The 24,278-nt window shown below is 46.1% G+C and overlaps 1 protein-coding gene across 1 annotated transcript in view; it reads right to left on the minus strand.

Annotated features, from left to right (window-relative positions):
* Positions 1 to 24,278, minus strand: part of PLEKHH2 (pleckstrin homology, MyTH4 and FERM domain containing H2) — a 1,974,292-nt gene that overhangs the window by 157,739 nt on the left and 1,792,275 nt on the right. The window lies entirely within an intron of this gene.

Below are 24,278 nucleotides of genomic sequence, written 5' to 3' on the forward strand. Positions count from 1 at the left end.
TCTATGGAGTCTATGCAATAAAAACTGCCAGAATGAGGATACTTTCAGCACATCTGCGAAATGGTCCGTGCTCCAAATCAACAATCCAGACACTCTGATATTGTTGCCACGAACATGAGAACCGGATACAATTTTAAAAAAATGCTGCTATTAATGGGCAATGCTGCATGGGCATCCCACAAGCGAGGCAGGGTAACTGCTGTTACCATCAGCAACTGGGAGAGGGGCAGCCCCAACTTCCCAGCGCCTGCTCCTCTCCTCCCCCCAGCTACAGAGACACGCAGTCTTGGCAGCACAAAAGCCACAGAAGGGTAAGGTGCGAACAGTCACCGCACCTTTCCTCCAAACAGCAAGGTGCTAAGCGCCATAAGGAAAACAACTGTCAGGCAGGGCCCACGTTCAAAAGATCTGCCCCCACCAGGGGGTCAGACAGTCGGCTATCCGGCCGGGGGCTGCGACAACAGCAGCCCCCACCACATACACAACAAAGACCCAGGGCCTCCCTGGGTCCTATAAATGAGAGCAGCATGCTCAGAGTAAACACAATCTGTTTGTGGACCCTGACCGGGGACCCAAGCAAACAGGAGGTTCACTGTTTACTCAGTGTCTTCCAAATCTTCTTGCTTCTTTAGCAATCTTTGAGGGAAGAAAAATAGACATTTATGTTCGGAAGAGATACATTTTATTACAGTGCACCGGAACCCCCGCGTTATAAGGCAGGCAGGGCAAGATAACACAAGCCAGTTTTAAACTCGGGCAGAGTCACTAGCCAGCTTGGGAGCTCGCCTTTGCTTGACAGCCACACAGAGCTGGCAAACACAGTTCCAAGCTCGGCAGGCCCAAAGACTGCAGATTTAAAATAATTTCTGTAATATTGCAGTGCGACCTCACAGCGAAACCAATTATTTAAATCCGGTAAATCAAGCCTGGGGGCTGCCCAATTTTTTTAACCCGGTCAAGAAGGCACCAGTCAACAGTTACTCAGCACGGGCAACAAATAGAACAGGCACAAAGAACTCGCCGTTAACAACAGTTTAACTCCTTGATAAAACCTTTTTCCTTTTCCTATAGCAGGCATAGAAGAACATGGGGCCCAGACGGAAAACACAGGCACCCCCAACACCGGCGCAGAAGCCCAAATCACCACAATTGCTAGCAGCCATTGAAGCGGCAGAGCACTACGGATGGGCATGGGTTAGAGAAAACATGTACGGCCTACCCAGGGAAGGAATTACCAGCCCACCCAGCCAGGAGGAGGTTTCTGCACCATTAAAAAGGAGAAAAATATCCAAAGGCACCAGAAAAGGTACCAAAAAATGGTCAAAACTATGCGAGAATGTAGCAGAATTACAGCAACTAATGGAAGAAATAAGGGGGAAACAGACACCGCCCACAAGGGAACCTGGGGCCTCAAACCCTACCATCGCAATAGAACCTACAATAACGGTTGTCAACCCACCCGTAACACTACCTATAGCAATCACGCCACAACAAGTACAGCAGTTGCCAATAGCGCCCACAGCTATAAATACAACAGCCTCCACAACTCCAGCAATTGATTCAACAGGTGCCCTAAAAGCATGGGCCACCCCAGGTACAGACAACATGGGCGCGACAGGGACACCCGGCAGAAATACAACTGACATTGTAACAATCTGTAATGCACAATTAGACCAAAAAATGAAATAGATACAAAAGATGCCTGGCATGGAACATTGATACCGCAATCAAAGAAGCCATATGGGCCAAAGAATTTATAGAAATCTTTTCCCTAATAGAAGCCCAGCGCAAAGGGAAAGACGCTTTCAGAGACCCCAAAAAAATAGAAGAAAAAGCTATTGCCAGAAACGCCCAGGTCGAACAAAACTGGGACAACTGGTTACAGGCCTTTGCCATTTTAGCAACAATATATGAAGAAGAATTCCCCTTGGATGGTAGGAAGATCCGAGCATACGTTGATAAAATAAAATAAAATAAGGGAAGTAAAAGTAACACAGAGAGGGAAGACAACATCAGATTTAGGAGGAGCATGTCAGAAAGGCTGGCCATTGAGTGGGATGAAGTCCAGAACGATTTATACACCCTCAACGCCGAACCTCCCCAGGAAGAAGATACCATGCATTCTTCTTCCAAAAATAGCAAAAATTCCCAAGTAAGCAAATCCCATGACAATGATAAATCCAAAAAAGGGGAGCAGCCCTTTCGGAGGAACCAGCCTTGGGCGGCTAAAAATAATGCCCGCAGACAGAACAAACAGCAGGCTGTCAAATCCAACATCCCATGCAGAAATTTTGGGAAAAACCAGTGTACATGGGGCAATGAATGCTGGTACAAACACGCCTGCACAAACTGCAACGGCGACCATGCAGCAAGCAACTGCACCAGACTACCAGCCAAGAAAGAATGATATCCCAATCTTAGAACCAGGACGAACGCCCATCAATCCGGGCAATTTTAGGGACGCCCTATTTATTTATTTATTTATTAAATTTATATAGCGCGCAGGCAGCCCAGGGGCATTGTGGCACTGTTACTTGCAAGGAAGACTTAGTTACAATGTGAGCAGGTTGTGCCTTGGGTTACAGTAAGGCAGTGACCTGTGATCAGATATATCACATAATACATCATACAATACAATTATGAGGGCTAGGCCATGTAATTGTTAGCTGAACAGGGTCGTTTTCAGGGTTTTCCGAAAGGCGGTCAGTGAGGGTTCAGAGCGCAGGGAGCTAGGGAGGGTGTTCCAGTGTACGGCAGCGAGGTACGGGAAACTGGAGCCCCCTGCTCTGGTCCTTTTTACCCTGGGTACTGAGAGCATGCTGGCATAGGGTGATCTAGTGGGTCTTGTGGAGGAGACCAGGTGGATCCTCTGCGAAAGGTACATTGGGGCGGCAAGATGGACACATTTTTGGTGATGCTTAGAGCCTTGAATAGGATCCTCTCCTTTATGGGGAGCCAGTGGGAAGCTTTTCTGGCAGCGGTGATGTGCTCTCTCTTGGCAATGCCTTGTGCAGCGCGTAGGGCACTGTTCTGTATTACTTGGAGCTTCTCAAGATTTTTGTTGGAGGTCCCAAGGAAAAGAATATTGCAGTAATCAAGTCGCGAGCCGGTTATGGCCCTGGCTATGTTAGTGCAGGTGTCTTTTGACAGATAAGGTCTGATTGCGTTAAGGAGTTTTGCATGGTAAGCGGCCGAGGAGGCAATGGCGTTTACTTGTCTGGTCATGGATAGATTGGAGTCTAAGTAGACGCCTAGTGTTTTTACCGTGTCAAGTACTGGGATCGTGATTGAGTCAATGGTGAAATGGCTGAACTGAGCGTCAAGTTTCTTGATGGTGTCAGGGGAGCCTACGAGTAGGAGCTCAGTTTTGTTGGAGTTAAGGCAGAGGCCGTTGATAGCCATCCACATTTGAATTGTGTTGTAGATGTTGTTGAGGGTAGCAGAGTACGTGTCATAGTCGCCTGTCAGAGTGAGAAGGATCTGTGTGTCGTCGGCGTAGTTGGTGTAAGAGATGCCCATGGCGTCAAGGATGAGGAAGAGGGGGCGGGTGAAGATGTTGTAGAGGGTGGGGGAGAGGCAGGAGCCTTGGGGCACCCCACATAGCATGATAGAGGGTGATGCAGTGGCTAGGTCAGAGAAGACCTGCATGGTCCTGCCTTGGAGGAAGGAGGTGATCCATGTAATGGCTTCTTGAGAGAAGTTGGCTGTGGAGGAGAGGTGGTGGCAGAGGATGTCGTGGTCTACAAGATCAAAACAGCGCCCTAAACAGCTCCCCAGACAAGGAAACCAGCAGGTTACTATTGCAGGGTTTCACCAAAGGTTTTTTCATCCCTTTTAAGGGAACTGGGTCACAATACATCCCGAGGACCCTAAAGTCAGCGAGGGACAACCCCCAGATAGTAGAAACCAAAACCAAGAAAGAACTGCAACTGGGCAGGGTAGCAGGTCCCTGGGACTTCATGCCTTTAAAGGACTATTTAATATCTCCACTAGGCCTGGTCCCCAAAAAAGAACCCGGAAAAATGCAACTAATTCATCACCTCTCCTACCCTAAAGGCCAGTCTTTAAACAACGGCATCCCACACACAGAATCCGCTGTATCTTACACGCATTTTCAAGAGGCGGTAAGGCTCATACAAGAGTGCGACAGAAACGCCTTGATGGCCAAGCTGGACATCGAATCTGCTTTCAGACTCTTGCCAGTCCACCCAGAGTCACAGCAGTGGCTAGGTTTCACTTTTAACAACAAATTCTACGTAGATCGATGCCTCCCCATGGGGTGCGCAGTATCCTGTGCACTATTTGAACAATTCAGTTCCTTTTTTCAATGGGCTTTCCTAAAACAGAGACCAGGGACAAAAATAGTGCACAACATAGACGATTTCATGGTCATAGGGCCACCAAACTCCGGGGAATGCGGCAGGGCTTTAGCAAAACTGGAGCAGATGGCCGCACAGTGGGGAATTCCCCTAGCAAAGGAAAAAAACACCAAACCAGACACAAACATAATTTTTCTGGGCATCGAAAGAGACTCAGCAAAGGGGCTCTGCAGAATTCCCAAAACAAATATATCAGAACTCCTGGCAAAAATACAAAACCTGATAATGAGAGAAAAGGGGACTGTAAAGGAAATACAATCCTTAGCAGGCAGCCTCAATTTCGCATCCAAAATAATACCTCAAGGAAGGATATTTTCCAGAAGCCTGGAGTTCAAAATCAAATCACTCACCAAACCACACTTGCATATCTGGCTAGGCAGAGAGGTGAAACAAGAGCTGGAAACATGGGGAAAATTCCTCAGAGATTTCAACGGGTCTTTACTTTGGCGAACACCTTTAAATACCCGGTCTAACAGGGTCCTATACACCGACGCAGCTGGGAGCAAGGGGTTTGGAGCCATACTAGACTCCGAATGGGTGGCAGGACACTGGCCCAATTCATGGCAAGCAGCAGGGTGGACAAGAAACATCACCCTACTAGAAATATTCCCCATCTGGCTAACATTACACATCTGGGGCAGGCGACTAGCGAATACGGAACTTTTGATCTGGTGCGATAACATGGCTGTAGTGGGCTCCATAAACAGAAGGTCTATGAAATGCCCTTTAGTACTAAAAGTATTACGAGCCATTACAACAGTCACACTACAAGTAAACGTTGTACTCAAAGCGAAGCACATTTCAGGGGCAGATACTAACATTCCTGATGCCTTATCTTGTTTCCAGTGGACAAGATTCTGAGAGCTAGCGCTGCACGCCCAAGAACAGATGACGCCAATACCAGCAGAATGCTGGGCAATAATGGGAAAACAAGAATAACGGCATCAACGCCAACGCCAGAGAGCACAGGCCGGGATGCCCAACGAAAACCAGGCACCTCTAAAACGGGTGCCAACAACACATCGGCATCAACGCCAGCACCAGAGAGTGCAGGCTGGGATGACCAATACAAAGCAAGCACCTCTAAAACGGGTGCCAACAACACATTGGCATCAATGCCAGCACCAGAGAGTGCAGGCCGGGATGACCACTACAAAGCAGGCACCTCTAAAAGGGATGCCAGCAACACTTTGGCATCAACGCCGGCGCCAGAGAGCCCAGGCCGGGATGCCCAACAAGAATCAGGCACATTAACAATGGGTGCCAACAACCTCACAGGCTTCCTAACAGAGATGGCAGAGAGGGCGGTGGCAAGCACCACTGCAACACAGTACAGTAAGTGTTTGCAAACAGTATTTAAGGCCACAGGTGTAAACCACGTAGAGCTAATAACGATAAAAGATATAGAAGTATTTTTAAAATGGGCCCGGGAACAAGGTTTCAAAAGGGATTGCGCTAAAAGACACCTGGTGGTAATTTCATACTTTAGAAAAATACGGGGCGATTCAGACCCCACCCAGAACGCCCTCATCACTTATGCAATGAAGGGATGGGGCAGAATAGAGGGTCCGCAAGTGGACACCCGCCGACCCCTTGATTTCAGCAAATTGGTGCAGATAGCAAGCCATTTGGAAGCCATATGCTGGCACCCATACAAGATAATGTTATTTAAAACAGCCTTTTTCCTAGCCTACTTCGGGGCTTTCCGGGTAGGAGAAATCATCGCTTCCAGCACCAAGGCCACAAACTGTCTGGGCGTCATGGAAATCAGGGTGAGACAGGAGAGTGCTAACATAGAAATGTAACAGTTGAAAACGGGTGCAAAAAGAACCATCAATATTTGTTGCATCGATGAGGCAACAAACTGGCCGGTTTGCATCACCAACCTCTATTACTCACAACGACCCAAAGTGGGGGGAAGTTTTTTAATCCACAAGGATGCATCGGCCCTAAGCCTCTACCAATTTAAAGGAGTGCTGATAAAAGCAATCAGCAGAGCAGGATGGGATCCCAAACATTTCGGCACTCATTCCTTCAGGATAGGTGCCGCCACTGCAGCATGGCAAGGAGGTTTAGCACCACAACTACTAAAAAACATAGGGGGATGGAAGTCAGACTGTTATAAAAGATATATCAGACCAAAATGGATATAGCCATCCGCCCTAAAATGTTCTTTCTTTTCCCCACCTCCCACCACCACAGAAACAACGGGCAAATCGAGGACCACACTCCGATCAGCATGGATAGTTGGCCACTCATTCGTTTTCAGGACAGGCAGATGGGCAGAAGAGACCAAAGAAGGGCCACCCTTCAGAAACACCATTACTTCATGGTGGGGATACAGAGGCCTACGTTGGGCCGACATCCACGAAACACTAGCAGAACTGGTGGCATACAGGGACCCCCCTGAATTCCTGATCATCCACCTAGGGGGCAACGGCCTAGTCAACACAGCTAGACGCATCCTATGCGAAGAAATCTGCTCCTCCCTAGCAGGCATTTCGCACAACTGGAGGGGTACCGAAATATATTTCTCAGCCATCTTACCAAGAAAGAAATGGCTAGGGGCCAACTGCTACAAATCTATAGACATATCCAGAAGAAAACTGAACAGGACGGTAGAGAGATTCTGTATGACAAGAGGACTGGGTTTCATAAAACACACAGCCATTACACTAGGCAACCCAGACCTTTTTTTTTTTCCACAACGGCACCCATCTGTCTAGCCAGGGCATGGAGCATTTCTTTCGGGAAATCAATACAACTCTTGCTCAGAGGGGCTGTCTCTAGGGCATACTCTTGGGGGAACACGGTCAGCCGGCAACCTGCCCGTGTGTGGCGGCACGGGTCAGAGGGGGTAACCTCAGGACCCGGTGCCCAAAAGTATGATACCGTCATGATATGTGATATTGTTATTGCCATAACCCATAACTGTACAATAAAATCCTACGGCCTTTTTATTGCCAACACTTGATACAATTTGTGAGCCTATCATTATGGGTGAGGTTTTGGGGTTCAGCCATTGCTAATGCATGCATATGGGTTCAGCAGTTATGGGTAATGCTGCATGGGCATCCCACAAGCGAGGCAGGGTAACTGCTGTTACCATCAGCAGCTGGGAGAGGGGCAGGCCCAACCTCCCCGCGCCTGCTCCTCTCCTCCCCTCAGCTACGGAGACACGCAGTCTCGGCAGCACAAAAGCCACGGAAGGGTAAGGTGCGAACAGTCACCGCACCCTTCCTTCAAACAGCAAGGTGCTAAGCGCCATAAGGAAAACAACCGTCAGGCAGGGCCCACGTTCAAAAGATCTGCCCCCACCAGGGGGTCAGACAGTCGGCTATCCGGCCGGGGGCTGCGACAACAGCAGCCCTCACCACATACACAAAAAAGACCCAGGGCCTCCCTCGGTCCTATAAATGAGAGCAGCATGCTCAGAGTAAACACAATCTGTTTGTGGACCCTGAACGGGGACCCAAGCAAACAGGAGGTTCACTGTTTACTCGGTGTCTTCCAAATCTTCTTGCTTCTTTACCACAGAACCCGCCCACCCTACAAACAGGGGAGAAGAACAAAAAGAAGTACAAGGCACTGTACGGTTCCCACAACAAGTCATGGGACACAAGAAGGCGGCACGGGTCCGAGGGGGTAACCTCAGGACCTGGTGCCCAAAAGTATGATACCATCATGTTATGTGATATTGTTATTGCCATAACCCATATCTGTACATTAAAATCCTACGGCCTTTTTATTGCCAACACTTGATACAATTTGTGAGCCTGTCATTATGGGTGAGGTTTTGGGGTCCGGCCATTGCTAATGCATGCATATGGGTTCAGCAGTTATCAACGCAGGCGGGCATGTGAACTGTAAAACAAAGTTTGTTTGGAGTGGGTCGCCTTTAGAAAATATTGAAGAACCCGTGGCCAATTTTATGCCTTTCAATGTGTATTCCCCAGCACCTGGGAAGAAGCAGGCTAGTGTTTGGCCCTGGGAACCAACTGAAGGGGAGATCAAAGGCAGGGAAAGAGGATGGATAAAAAGGAACAGGAAAGTCAAGGCAGTGTAGTTTGTTCTGGTGAGGTCAGGGGGGAAGAAGGAGGACCAAGAGACCAGGCAAAGGAAGGTGCAGAGGAGAGTGTAGGAGAATTCTGGAAGGAGTTTGCAAGGAAATGGTACTTGGCTGTGAGTGTGCGTGTATGGTGTGTGAGTGGAACTGATAGAGGGAGAGTAGGGAATGCATTAACAGATGACTGAGGTAATGAAAGGAGAATGACTGAGAGAAGGTGTGGGTGGAGAGTAGCAGAGTGGAGAAGGGAGAGCAGTAATAGTAGTATAGAAAGGGGCATAGTGGAGCGTAGTAGTAGGGTAGAGGGGAAGTAGTAGTGGAGTCGAGGGGAGAATAGTAGAGATGAGAGTGGAGAGGCAGTGTATAGAGGGGAGAGTAGTAGTGTAAAGAGTGGACAGTAGTGGTGGTAGAAGAGGACACAGAGAGGTAGGAGAAGTGAGTAGTAGAGAGAGAACGATCAGAGGTTTAAGGTAGGCAGTAGGAAGAGAGAGGCACATAGGAGGGACATGAGGAGCAGTATGAGGGGGAGAGGACAGAGACGGTGGCAGTAGTAGCTGGAAGATGAGAAGTAGACTGGAGAGAAGTACAAGCAGTGGTGGACTGGCATACAGAGAACACCAGAGATTTCCCAGGGGCCTCTTTTGAGTGGTATGAAGTCAAGGGTGTGTTACAAAGCTTTCAGTATATGTTAATATGGGTCAACAGTGAAAAACATTCCAGGGCCCCTTTTGATTCCTAGTCCTGCCCTGAATACATACAAGGCCGTGGAAGGGGAGGACCAAGTGGGTTTTGAGTGTCTGGAGCTATGGTAATGCTGAAATTGAATTAATTTGGCAATACTGAGCAGGGGCCACCTAGATGGTTCCTGATGGGAGAGAGTTAGAAAGGGTGTTTGTACTTAGGCCAGCTCCTCCAGGGAGACAGAATGTTTCGACAGTAAGGGTTATCGATCACCCATGGACCATCCTGGAGTTGAGGATCATCTGGAATGGGGGGGGGGTGACAGCCCAAATTAGACGAGATAGCGAGGGACAGCCCTTATTGAGCCCCTTTTTGAATCTTCAAATAAAATGCCATGTACTGCTTTGAGTTGGTGTGTTCTTGAGGCCATCTGTGACAATACATCATACTGGACCCCCCCCCCCCCTTTAAATATATTTAACTATACAGGCAGTATATCTACCATTTCTGTTCCATTTTCGTTATTTGCAAAGATGCAAATAAGTATTGATTATTTTTGGAGGGGGGGTGGGGGTTTCCAGAAGGTTTGGCTTTTCCTAAAGAAGCACATTTTAGATATCATTTTATTTTAAATACACTACCACGAACTATTTGCCTACCCACTCCTTTTAAGGCTTGCAGATACAAGTTTTGTTTCTGTGAGACATAATCCCCCACTTGCATTTCTTGTTCATTAGCGTCCCCCATGTCCATGACGAAGGGGATACCAATCTCTTTGGTACACAGATAAAAGGTGTTCCCCATAATGTCAAAAACATACGATAATGGGGATATCGGTTATTCAGGGCATTCTTATAAGCAAGTCATACTTATAAACTACAAAGAAGTACACATCTCCAAATGGAATAGTGGTAGCTCAGCAGCTGTAGACAAGGGGGCCATTGAGGAATGAATGGGTGGCGTACCATACCTATCAGAAAGAGCATTAAACAGGAGGAAGAGTGCTTGGAAACCTACATGACACCAGAAGGGTGTAATTCCGAGTAGGGCGCAAAGGGATACCGGGCACCGTTAAGGACATTGGCGCCGGTAAACCATTTGCGCCCTACTACGAGGTCCCTTTGCGGCTCCCGCTAAGCCGCCTGGTTTTACCAGGCGGCATTAGCGGGAGCCGCAAAGGGTCCAGGGGGCAAATAACGGTACCGTAATTTATGGTACCGTTATTTGCACCTTCCCCATTCCCATTGAGCCCTATGGGGGCTGAAATGGGAATGGGGAATGGTATTTTCAATGGGGATTTACCGGTCCCGCAAATGTCAGACTAGACCGGTAAGTCCCCATTGAACGAGGGCGGACACGGTACCGGTAACGGTGCTAGTCATGGCGCTAATAGCGCCATGACTAGCACCAACCTCGGAATGAGGGCCAGAGTTTCACACTCAGGCAGGATTGCCAGCCATAGGGCCTGATTCATGGAAGTGGTTTATAATGGCGCAATCCCATAGGAAAACGTTCCATGAACCAGGCCCATAGTGTCATGACTATAATAGTTCACCAATATACGAAGAGACATCTATGTTCTATGACAGATGTCCAGCAATGGAACCCTTCTTTGCAATGCCGGAATGGCTGCCTGGCCTCTCAGGGTTGGGGCTGTTTGGCGTTAAGGTACACACTTGTTAACTAACTCAAAGCAAATTGTGTTGCATAAAGTTATCAAATCTAGAAATCGTCTCTCTTGAGTTAGCTTTCCCTTTCCGAGGTCTTCCAAAGCCAAAAAGCAACTGATTGTCCAGATGAAACGCCTTTGCTCTAGCCATAAGGATACTTAAGACTTCTGATGATCCAGCCCACGGAACAATCTTTCCAGCAGCAGTTGTATTTATCTTCCTGGAAATGGAATTCCTTCTGAGATGACTTTCCAAAAGAAGGAGAAACCTCTCCTTAGAGCAAACTAGCAAATGTAGTGGCGTACCCAATACGCCTTAGAAAACTAGTCCTGCCCTCTCACATTTCCCTTTTGGGAACGTGTACAAGGCTGCACAAAATGCCCAGTATTTTATGAGCTACTGCACCTCTGGCCGGACATCCTGCATCCTTTATTTCAGTACTTACACCAACATAGCTCTGCTCTGACACAAACAAATCCACAGCAGTTCTGCCAATAAACAGCAATGCTGAACTACGCCCCCCCTCCCTGCTAATCCAAGACTAGGACTCATGTCAATGTACCGTCACCCTTATTCGAATACTTTGGCTCCTACAGCTCTCTGTCAACAGCAAAAGCAGTCACAGTGTAAGCTTATCCCCCACACAAATAGAACAGGTACAGTTTGTGCAGCAGAAGTCAAAGCATCTCCCACATACAGCAATTACAGCATGGGCAGTAGCAGTGCAGGCAGTAGCAGTGAAGGCAAGCTTCATTCACACAAATATATAAGGAGGAGCAGTTGTGCAAGCTCCCCCCTTATACATACACCACAGGAACAGCAGACCGGAAATAGAGCAGGCTTTCCTTGTAGGGACACACAACAGATACAGGATTGGAAGCTTCACTCACAAACAGCAGTTGTAGAAGGGGTACTAGAGGGGCAAAATCCCCCACGCATAGAATAAGTACTGTAAAGTACAGGACCACCCAAGCCCAGTCAAAGCACAGGCACGTTTTGTCCCATAATCTGCACCCTCATAATTGGCAACCTACAACCGCCAGAGATACATACCAAGATCATGGTATGTAAGTATCCCTGAACCATCATGCAGCGACTATGGGTTGAGCAGGGGTTTAGACTCGACCTTGCTACAGCTTCCAACTCTAATGAAGGCTCTGCCAAAGTATTTTCAATGCACGTCAGTAGGCATACATGGCGGCTTTCATCAGGCTAACGAATTCCACTCTGCAACCTATCTTTGACCGACTGGGGAATCCTGTACTGGAATTGATGCTAATGTACTGGAATTGATGCTAAGGTTATAACACTATAAATGCTCACAAGTTGGAAGAGCAGAGTTTGGATCTCCCAACGTTTCAAAATACACTGAAAAATCAAGATCATCAGAACGAGTGGTCCCTTGGTTTTCTGTTCACAAGGATTTGGGTGGCCCTCTGGGGATGAAGGCTACTTAAACCACAACCATGCATCTCAATGAATATACTGAAAAGCGCCCTATATAGCTTCTGGTTTTGACTGGATATGTGGAGACGACATTTCAGTTTGACACAGAGGATCAGATAGTGACATTTTCTAAATGTAAATGAAATACAAGATGTAAAATGACAGGGTTTAATAGACATTCTAAAAATAGTCAGAATGGATGTTGTTGAGATTAATTAACATTGACTGCTTCCGCCATAATACTTGATGCATACTACTTTCTCACTAATAGTATTGTTCACTACAACGTCCAGAATGCACTATTCACTAACTCTTAATTTGCAAACGACATTGTTCACTACTTTGACAAGCATGCATTCTCAGTCTCTCAGTTTGGTGGTAGATTTTGATTTAGTACAATGTCAAGCATGCAGTATTTTTGGCAGCTCTGTTCACGGTTATTTGTGTTCACTACAACAACCAGTATGCAGCATTCTCTAGCTCTTATTATCATTATTCTTATGCTATTTATTGAACGTGGACATAGGGGAAGTGCAAGGTGATGCAAGTAGATCGAAAGGGATCAGTATAAGTTAGTGGGGAGCTAACAACTGTGTAGGGTGGGGAGCAGATCTTCCAGTCTGAGGTTAGGCGGGGAGTAGCAGGGGTGTGGACTTAGTTGTTGAAGAGGAGGGTCTTGAGCTCCTTCCTGAAATGTAGAAGCAAGAGGGCAATTCTGCAGTTGGCTGTTAGTGGGGAGGAGGTTCCAGCGTCTGGGGGTATAGACAGAGAAAGCCTGCTTTGTAGTTCTTTCCTTCTTGCACAGGAGTTCAAGTCTGCACATGTGGCTTCTACTACATTGTAGGCCTCTGGTGGAGCTGGGCTTCTCAGCGGGGAAGCATGGGGACTTCAGGTGACAGTCTTGCAGATGATGCAGCGGAATTTAAATGTGATACATCCTTGCAACATGAGCAAGTTGTGGGTTATTTTCAGCCCAAGACAAAAGAAAACTGCATTTGATTACGTCGGGCCTAAAATACAGAGCATCGAAAAAACACAGAGATGACTGCCAAAGCGCAAGGCAGCATTACATTTGCAGCAGCCACATTTCAGAATGCTGTTTTCAAAGAAAGAGGAATCCACTTATTAAAAGGGCCTAACAAATACAATACTGCCTTGGAAAGGTGAAAGCACAATTCTGACTGGCAGATTAAAAGCCCAGCAGTTAATTTCCAAGCCATAAAATATGAAAACGCTGTTCCTTTGATAAAAATGGAGATGCCATGGAAATGTTAGCCTTCTGCAGATTGAAAACCACACTAAAATGCTCTTTTACATTGAAAGTAAAGAGTACAAAATGGGCCTTGCAAAGTGAACTGGGAAAGCCAAAACCAGAGGCCTATTTTCCATTGAAGCAGTAACTTTGCAAAAGCAGAAACAACTGTCATAGAAGTATGTGCAGTTTGCAGCCTAAGACAATGAACACACGGAGACCAACTTTCACTTGCCACAGTAATGTGAACATACCATGATGAAAAAATGGACATTGATGGCACAACGCAATTATATTAAAATGAACACAAGGCCTCATCTGTGATGTAATAGTGACATTCAAACGCCAGTTTCGTTTTCCTGAGAAATGGCTTCAGTTTCCATTCAGAACACTCAAGCAGTGACCAAGAAGGAATGTTATGGGGGGCCTGCTCTCAAAGGTAAGCAACAGGATGACCCAGGACTGAGAGAAGAAAGGCTGATGGGATAATTGCTGGCAAAAGTCAACAAAAACAGCAGATGCCCAGATCTTATGGTCAGAAGAGAAATGAAACTTAAATGTGAAACTGAAGGACTCAGAAGCCTGTAATTACTTTGCCATAGATTTATATCAGGAATCAGGTTTTGCCCATTAAATTTGGAACCATGATACTTACAGAATACCGCGGGTAGGGTAATCCGAAGTTGAGTGCGCTTGGACTCTAATTTGTTATTACAGAACAGGTTACATTTCAATGCCGGTAAACTGCAGTGCTGGTTAATATAGGTCCTACCCTTAACCTAACAAATGTAAACCGGTATGTGTTGTCAACTAGCACTTTGCATTAACCATATGTCAATTATGTAGAGACACTATAATAAATGACTAGGTCTTGTACACCACTTGTAAATGTATTGAAATAAATTAAACTGCAATCTTGCAGTTTTCACTTTTACAAAAATAATATAGAGTTGGAGTTAGAGGAGTGGAGGGCTCTAGAAGGGAAGTATTTAGGGAGAGAGAATTGGAGATAGTGTGGTCCCAGGCCTCAGAAAGCCTTGTGGATGATGCAGAGGGTCTTAAATTTGATCCTTGCGGCCACCGGGAGCCAGTGGAGAGATCTTAGGGCTGGAGAGATACAGTCCACGGGCTTGAGGCCAGGGATAATTCTTGCAGCCCTGTTCCGAATTAGCTGAAAGGGGCGTTGGGAGAAAAGGGGTAGATTGAGCAAGAGGTTGTTGCAGCAGTCCAGCCTAGAGAGGACCAGAACACTGGAGACATTGAGTTTCTGGGAAAAGGTGAGAAAAGGGAGAATGCCTCTACACAGGTGAAGCTGGAAGTTGGCCTTCTTGGCAAGGTCCAGGATGTGGGGGTGAAGGAGAGAGAGGAGTCGAAGCTGACCCGAATGTTTTTCGCCTGAAGGGATGGTGTAGGTAACCTAGTCTAGTGGGGATCTCCTTGAGTTCACACCTTTCCCCTTAATAAGTGGGTGGGGGCCTGGCAGTAGACTATTCGACATTTTACTAAGCAATTGAATTAATTCCCACATTGCCAAATTGCACTGGGGATTTTGTTGAAATTCAAACTTAACAATGTCTCTTTCAGTGTAATATTACTTAAGTCTTGGGGTAGAGGGCTACACAGGGCTGTGGCTCCTCTGTGGCTTTTGGGATGCCGAATGGACTGCAGGTTCTGGACTTGCCTATAAGTAAGCAAAATTACATGGATAGGGGGCAGGGGGAGGGGGTCATTACCATGCTAGGTAATGCCATGGGGCCACAGTTACAGGCCTGAGAGAAGTGAGGGCCTTAACAAAGTGCTGGGGCCTTATTCCGAAAAGCTCAGGAAAGTTCCGACGACTTTTGTGATGCAGGAAAAAAGGAAGGTAGGGCCTCTGGGGTCCAGTGAATAGTTCCAAGGTTTAGAGGACATTGTATTCTAACTAGTAGAAGTGTCCCCAACTTTCAGAAGGCTTGCGCAAGCAAGCATTGGCAAAGCCAAAGTATAGCAAACATTTTATAAAAGTTAGGAAAACTTTTAAAGGGAGTTTAGGGGCAAGTAAGAACCTCTGTAACTTACTCCCCATACTCCGATTCTTCCCTGTACTCGGCAGGTCAATGGAAGAAGGTCCGATGTTGGTTTTCCCGCTGTCAGCTTCAGTCCTTGATTCGCAGGGGCTGCAGGTTCGGGCTGATCCCCGGTTGGTTTCTTTCACTAGTGCAGGGACCCTCGGATGAATAATGCAGAAAAACACAATATAGGACCCCTCTCAGGGCTAGTCTTGACTCAAGTAAGCTGTTTTATCGGTGGTCAGCGCAGCGATGCAAAGGGCCTCACTTGTTGCAGTCAGACTGTCCCTCCTATCTCGGGTCCCCTAGACGCTAGGACTCTGAAACTTTGCTGAGGTAAGTCTTGTAGGACAAGTGGAGGATCCCCCAACTTCTAGGCCTCAACTCGGAATGGAGACGTCGGCAGCACGGTAGCCCAAACTCAGAGCTGGTCAGCCACAGGACGGTCCCGGGACACTTCCGAAGGCTCTTCTTCGCAGGGTATCAAGCAGATGTCAGGAATGGATGTTCCCCTCCACTCAAAGGGTCGCAGCTCCCTCGCAGGACTTCTGAAGATCAATAGCAAGACAGGGCTCCACCAGGACAGCAGCACAAGTTGGTCGCCAGGCCTCCTTCGGGTCTCTGGCCTCTTCACAAGTCTTTCAGGTTACACCAGGATCTCTGAAGAATGGGTGCAGGGGTCCTCTTCTTATCCTAAAAGCAAGGTAAGAGATGAATCTCCCACTAGCCAATAGCAGAACTAGCCACACACATACCAGCAGTGGTCCAATAAGGACCCCTGGAAGGAACACTCATACATACCACTCAGACACACTGAAACCAGTATGTGGATTGGTACCAGACAGCCCCAGCCCACATCCTGCAAGCAAACACACACAGCCCCCCAGTAGCCCGCCAAAAGCTTCTAGTTTTTCCGGGCACTGGAATTCCATATAAGGATTTTTCCGGCCTCACAGGCCAGGTAGAAGGCTAAAGAACAAGATGGCCAAATGACAAGTGAAAAACCATGTGGCACGGCCATGTTTGGACACTAGCTACAGTTAGTAGCCAAATGCGGTAAAGGCTAAAACGAAAAGAACCAATACATTGTAAAAAGTCACTACTGCCACCAGCTTGTCCACTTAGAACACCTAGAATAACCAAAAATCCTTTGAGTGTTAGTCTAGAGCAAAACAAAAAGTGTACCCATTGTACTGCATCGTAAGATGCATTGTACAATGATAAAAGTTGGCACAAGTGATAACAAGTTAATAAAAGTAGTAATGAAGTCGCAAGACTAAGGGAAACCATTTTCCCAGTACTGACAGTCTCAAGGACATGTTAGTTCCCCATAACAGATAAGCAAAAGACATTGTAGTGAAGCTTAATACTTCACTGCAAAAAGTACAGGCCAGGATACAAAAATAAAAGCAAAAAGTTTGGGTGTCCATAAAAATGGAGGAAAGGTGCAGTAAAAAGAAATCTTTCCTAACACCACTGGCCTAGAGCAAGCTCTGACTATAGGTTCCATGCACTGCTGAGTGGCTTTATTTTAGAAGAGGCATTAGGCCGAAGAGGACTGAAAATAGGGATGAGGAGAAAATATATCCCGCAGGGCTAAATGAATAGTTACTAGTTGTCCAACTGAGCTGCAACATTAAGGACAATTCTCAATGCCAAAAGCAAAATCTTAGTTCAAACAAATCAGTCGCAAGTTTGCATTAGAGCACAGGGTGGAGCTAGGGAAAAGCATCATCAAATTGGACGTGGCACGCCTTGGTAAAACTTTGTATGCAGGTCAGATAGACCATGGGACTGCTACAGGCATCAATGAGCTGGCACGGCAGGTGAGATTTACTGGTTAATCAACATTTACAAATCGTATATGGTTTACAGAGATGTATTAAAGCACAAGGGAATGGTTTCTTCAAATAAATGCTAAGTAAAAGGATTACCCCATTTGAAGAGGCCAGGGATACTGCAGGATTTACATGCCATTACATGCTTTCACAGAAAACAACATGGCATTCTCGCGGCAGTCATTTCTATAGAAGGCACAATCTTAAGGTAGAGGTACAAGCCCACATCCTTATGGTCGCCCTCTCCTCCCGACATTCATATGCTCAGGCTCTGGATGTGAGCGCGCTCGCTGCTGCCTAATGCACTGCCATTATTCTATTGCCATCCCATGGTGGGAAAACAAATGGCGAAGAGTGGATGCCGCTGAGAGCTTCATAGTAAGCAAACAGTCGCGAGTTCTAAATGTAGGTAACAGCAGGGCAGCATTAAACTGTGGCCAAGTGTCCCATTGTTTTCATCCGGCAAACCTGTGAAATGCACCACCTCCCCCTTCCTGCCTTACTGGATCTCACGTGAGGGGAAAGAGAAGAAATGACACGTGATCGTTTTTTTGTGGTCAGTTTAATCTTGTGCACTTTATTCCTGCACTTTTGCTCGAGGTGTTTTTCGCCATTTTAATATATATATATGTATATATATGTTGTGTGTGTGGTTCAGGGGGAGTTCTGGCATGGGGTTTGTGGGCTGGAGGACGGTTTTGAGTGAACAGCCCCTAAAAAAAAAGAAATCTGCGAAACACATAACGTGGAAAAGTGCACGAACAAAGGGCACACGGTAAAACTAACAACGAAACACAAACGTAGAGCTTTACAGTGCTGCTGCAAGGCGCTCCAGTTACGCATCCATTTCACCAACTGGTGTATGGGGATGACGTTACAATTTCATTAAAGGGCCGGTGTATGGGGCCAGGTAAACATGTGGGGCTGCACGAATTGCAACGTAAAACGGGCTATGGCTGGAGTCACAGGCATACAGTAGGCAAATCATGCTCCTTTGCGCGAGAGCCAGGCAGGCGTGCACTATATAGGCCCAAAGAGACTACAACCGAAGTTCTATTGGATTCTCTCAGGTGAGTTTCTGAAGACGAGCGGGGCCCGGGTTATGCTCTTAGTTTAGGAGTGGGGTATTTGCTCTTTTCCGTTAGAGGGAGCTGGTGGTGATGTTGGAACTTCTCCTGGCGGCCTCATCTTGGACCCCATCTTTCTTACAAATAGTGACGGGGGCACAATCACCAGGAGGGCCCGGCTTTCATGGGGGGACATCTCGTACGAACTGAGGAAAACTGTGCTGTTTTACTTGAATCAATGTGGGCACAAGATATTCATTGCCATGGCTCAAAAGTAACAAGCATTTCACCATTATTTTTAGTTTGCAAACATGCCAGTTGTCCGCTATAACCACTCAAAATGTCCACCTAGCACAAATAGTTTGAGTGGAATGATTAAGTGTGACCAGTAATGTAGTCTCAGACGAACCTTACTGTGACGTTGATAGTTTGAAAACTTTAGATTTGATTCTATGTGACCAAATACTGAGAACATGTTGACAATTGTGATGTTGTGTGCTGTTGTGTGTCCGAGTACCCTTTTTCGTTTATAAAGTTAATAGGACCCTGCTGACGAACACATATGGTGCAGAGTAAGTCGTTAACATAAGGTTTGGAGCACATGTTTTCTAGGGTCCGATTTCTTGAGTTCCAGCATTTCTCTTACAGCTCATTTCTGGGCCGCGTAAATCTTTGCATGAAGCAGTAGATGTAAAGGGCCCGATTTACAGAACGTTTTCCTATGGGATTGCTCCATTATAAAAGGATTCTGTGAATCAGCCTCACAGTGTGATCAATGCCTTGTTGCCATTATTATGGAATATGTCTTGCCATCGGAATCCATTATAATGCAATGCGTTTTGGCATTCTCTCAAAGCGGAGAGTAAAAGTAAAGCCATTTCCCTTGCTTTGGGCTTCATTCTAGGTACGCCCGTCCGTTAAAAAAGTGCCGGTATTCATGGATAGCGGCACTTTACCGGGCTGGCCGACCACAGGTCTGCCAGTGGGGCACCTGGGTCACCTCCAGCTGTAGGTAAGCCAGTTGCCCTACCAGCAAATAAAACCATCATTGCCGGTGCTGGTAATGACAGCAAATCCCCTCAGGGATTTACACTGTTACTCCGGTACTCTGAGTCCGGCGGCAATGCCGCCGGACCGAGTCCCGGAAATGGTATCTACATTTGCCGGAATCCTGCGGCTATACTGCCAGGATACTGGCAAAGTTAGAATGAGGCCGTTTATTCTTTATTTTGACACTCCGCTTTGAGAATGTTGAAAATTACATGCAGACGACCAGCAATAAGTAAGTGAAGGCGTTGGTGGTCCCTGGCATGCATTTATCATTTATGATGAAATGACCCCACTGGTGAATCGCAGGTGTTCATCCCTTCTCCCCAAGGGGTAGCCTCCCCCTGTGAGGCTCGGGGGGGGGGGGGGGTGAGCCCGCTCTGCAAGTTCCTCCCTATGGGTCAAAGCAAGTGGGACCCCACCTTGAGAGACTCCCCCTGCCGAGACAAGGATTTGCCTTTCTTTTGAGGAACTCCATAAACCACCTACCATGGCTGCATACATGGGTGTGTCTAATTTAAAGAGCAATGCAGCATCTTTACATTTGGCTGAAGGCAATGCAAAAAGAAACCGACATGGAAAACGAAAGGAAGATGTTTTTTTAACGAGAGACGTATATTTAACTGGGATTAGTCAGAGCAAGAGGAAAGGAAGAGAGTGCTATGCACAGGTGAAGCCCCCTGACATCATCACACCTTGTGGAGGTGAAGCTGAGACAGGTCCCGGAGCTCGCTACTTTCAACAAGACACAGAAGGCGAGACGCCAGAGGGCCGGTGTGTATAGCCACAAGGAAAGCATTACGAGGAGGAAGAATGGAACAATGAACATGGTGATGGCTTGACCACACTTGCAGAGTGGTGGGCAGGACGCCCGAACAACGATAGAGACTACTGTGGCGAGAAGCCTGAATATCTTCTGATCGCCAGTGCCTGTGTATGGCACAAACCTGATGAGGAACTGATGACAGGAAACCGATGACGAGAAGATAGTGAAAGCTTTTACTTTTCTCTGTACTCACCCGATCTTGCTGAGAATGATGCTCTTTATGACCACTTCTTTTCGGTGACCCTTGTTCCTAAATTGTCATAGAATTCTGTAAGAGAAACAATTTACCCACTTCTATCAGCTGTTGTCCCTAAACGTCTTTATCATTCAAAAGTCTGGACTTTACAATGTATAGCAAGCCCGCTGTCCCTAGCCCAACAGGGTTATGTAGTGGTGGGTGGGTATTTGCTTTTTCTTTAATTTAAATATTCTTCAAAAATGTTACCTTACTCGAACACTGATGGCTGGGCTTCAGTAGTTTCAGCTGATATATCATCTAGACCTGACTATGGCAATGCTTGACTTCTTGGCCTTCCAGCTTATCTCCTGCAGCGTTTCCAGATAGTAAAACAATCCTGCTGTGAGAATGCTTTCTAGAATAGGCCATAGAGATCATATTCGGACAGTGAGTTGGAAACTGCACTGGATTCTGTTGTGATAAATCATATTTAAGATACTCTGCATTACTCAAAGATTTTTATGGTTTGAGTGCTCCGTCTATTCAGAAAAGATTTGTACCGTATTCACCTAACCCCAATATTCGCTCTTCAATTGGTCATCTGTTGCAAATTACTATCTTTCGAAAGGATGTGGGACTTTCTTCTCTCAGTAAGCTCGTTGTCTCTAGAATACTATACCTTTGAATTTGAGAGATATTAAGGTTCATCTACGATTTTGGAAGGGCTTGAAAAGCTGGTTGTTTTCTGAAGATGCATAGCGTCCAGGATATCACATTATGTTCAATATTCAATATCAGCAGCGCTAAGACGGCTTTGGGTATACATGCACTTAACAAAAACTCAAACCAGTCAATTGATTGATTGAATGGGGTGTGCCGAATTCTGCTCTTTGCATAACGGAAGAGGCCCGTATGGATTCTCTCTCGAATTTTTAAAGAACAATTCACAAATGACGCACCTCACCTAACTGGACGATTTAACATATTTCAGGATCAACGCAGGTTTCTAAAATTAATGTATCCTGTGGCAATTATGCACATGGACGTCGTTTTGGGCTTGTTAGGGGTACCAACAGCTACCCCTCTCAATATCCTTGCTAACCCAAGCTCTGCCTCTGTGACACCAGGCCTACTGGCCCTCACACTGACTGGTCAAAGAAAAAACATTTGTTGGCCTGAAACAAATCACTTTTCTTAACACTGAAAGCGTGTAAAATGCCATTCTACTTTTCAAAATTATGACTGCTTGTACAGTGGTATCCACCCTCAAAAGTAATTTCTGAAGGAATGCACGCTTTGTTGATTTTTATAAAGAAACAAAACATTTTCTACAATAGCATTTGCCATGGCATCTTCAGAATTATTATTCTGTGAGTAGCTGTTTTCCTGTGTATACATTTTGTGTGTGTGTGTGTGTGTATGTGTGCACACCTATATGTACGGATGTGCAATTATTGTTTCTGCAGTTTGCTGTGAAATGTTTAATGTATGACTGGATTGTTAACTGGAAATCAGTTATTTCTACGCCCTCTTGTACATTTAGGAAATTAACATTTGTATGCAGTATGTAAAAAGGGATGCAGTTAACTCAGTGAATGAAGTGATTACCCCCGGTAATTGTGTTACTCCTACATCCCATAACAATAAAACCTACTTGTTTTACTCAATAGGTTTAGATTAATCTTTTTCATATTCATTTAGAATGTGGTTGTGTGGTTTGGTGCTTCACAAATCTGCTTTATTAAACACAAAACACTTTCTGCTCATGAAAGAATGTAATGCAAAATTCCTAGTCTGTTGATACACTATTAAACAAAGAATAGTAGGAAAAGTTGTCTATTGGGCAAATTGGAGACAGCAAAATAGGTGCAATTCCCAGCTTTTCCACTTGACCCTTATGTGTGATCCTGGGAAATCACTTGACCTCACACTGCCTAATTTTCCCTAACATCTCAAATTAAGATCACCGAAAGTGATGTAGATAAGTTTTACTATTCAAAAACAAACATACTGAATCATGTAGCTATCATTTCAGGCTTTACCTGGCAAAAGATGACAGTACTTAGGCGATTGGTTTTGGCACTCGATAATAATCACAACACTGTGAGGCAGTAGCTTCCATATGATGACTGTACACAACATAGGAGACTTAACTTGGTGTAAGATTGGATTGGACTATAGAGAGGAGCAGAATTGATGATGGCAATCCATTTAGTACAAAGTCAGGGAGGCAGCTTGTGTGCACGGCGATGTCTGGTATAATGTGAAGGCCTATTGTCTTATCACAGCATAGTGGGCCTCGACAGGTTACTTTGATCGCGTTTGGATCGGAGGGGTGCACATCACGTGGCAGCCTCAATTCATGAATGTGTCAATAAGTTCAAATCATCAATCTCGTAAGGCAAAGAAGAGAGGTGAACATTTGAGTTCAGCAATAATACAGAAGCTCTGGTAACATCATTCCCTGGTAGTGATGATGTAGGGGGAGTGTCTAAGGGAATGGGTTTAGATAAGATGTGGTCAATCGGTCCAGGGACTATAGGGGGATATTCGCATTGGTATATAACCTGTAAAATCTTGGGAAGTGACAAGCTCCATGTCAGCTCGGTTCTACGGGACTGTCAGAGACCTTTTTGCATGTAATACACCTTGTGCAGTGATTATTCGGCCTTTTGATTATTTTTACCATTCGGTTCTTGGGTCGCTATTTTCCTTACAATTTGTCAGAGGACAGGCCATTGGTCGTGACTGGCAAAGAGAGCAAAAGAGGGCTCCTCATCAGTGAGGGGGACTAGACCCTAGTCATCTTCCCCTTACCTTCTCTAACTGAACACACACACCTTCAACAGGTCTCATTCCTCCTCCCACTGTTTAGGCCTGACTAGAGTAGAATTGGCTTGCAGGCACCAACCTATTCTGGGTGGCTAGGCCCTAGTCCTCGTTTCTCTCTTTCTCACTGCTTGACCCTCTCTACTACCTCCTTAGCCCTCTGTAGTGCTCTCTTCTGATGTTACCAGAGCATCTGTATTTTTCCTGAACTCAAATGTTCACCTCTCTTCTTTGCCTGCAGAGTCTTTCTCCTCTGCCGTGTCCTGTCCTCCTTCAACATCTCCCCCCAGACTATTATCCTTCTCTATTTGTTTCCCCTTTCTCTGTAAACCTCTCCCCTTCCATCACTTCTGCTTGCCAATCTTTTGCTCGAGACCTTGTCACCTTGTTGATTGTAGCCATGTCCATCCTTTCACTCTCTTTTGATGTTATTAGTCTCTTTATTTCTACCTCCTCCCTGCTCCTGATATCTCCTCCTCCTCCACTCATGATGTTGTCATGTTCTTCCTCAACCCTTCAGTCCTGATCACCTCCCCTGGCTCCACTCCTTTTAATATGATCGCTTTTTTTTTTGTTTCTTTACCTTCATCTATCACCACCTCCTCCTGCTCCACTGATATTAACAGCTCTTTTCTCAACTCCAGATCTCGTAGCCTCCTTCTGCTCTCATTTAGCAACATCTCTCCAAACTCAGCAACTCCTGCAGTCCTCTGGCCTTTCTCCACCTTTCAGCTCCCAGCCTTCACGGAAAGGGAGTCTTCTGCTCCTACAACCCAATTAGACAGCGCTGCTTAGCTTTTATACTTTCTACATCACAGAGAGGGTAGTGGCACCTGACCCCCAAGTGCAACCCATCACATATCGCAGCCACTGTTGAAGGTGTCACACTTTCCTAAGAACCTAGCTGCACACTTGTGTTAGGAAATAATAAACCTATTGTAAGTAGTACTG

This window comes from Ambystoma mexicanum, chromosome 4q, assembly GCF_040938575.1.
Source record: "Ambystoma mexicanum isolate Mex_15411 chromosome 4q, UKY_AmexF1_1, whole genome shotgun sequence".
Classification (NCBI taxonomy): Eukaryota; Metazoa; Chordata; class Amphibia; order Caudata; family Ambystomatidae; genus Ambystoma; species Ambystoma mexicanum.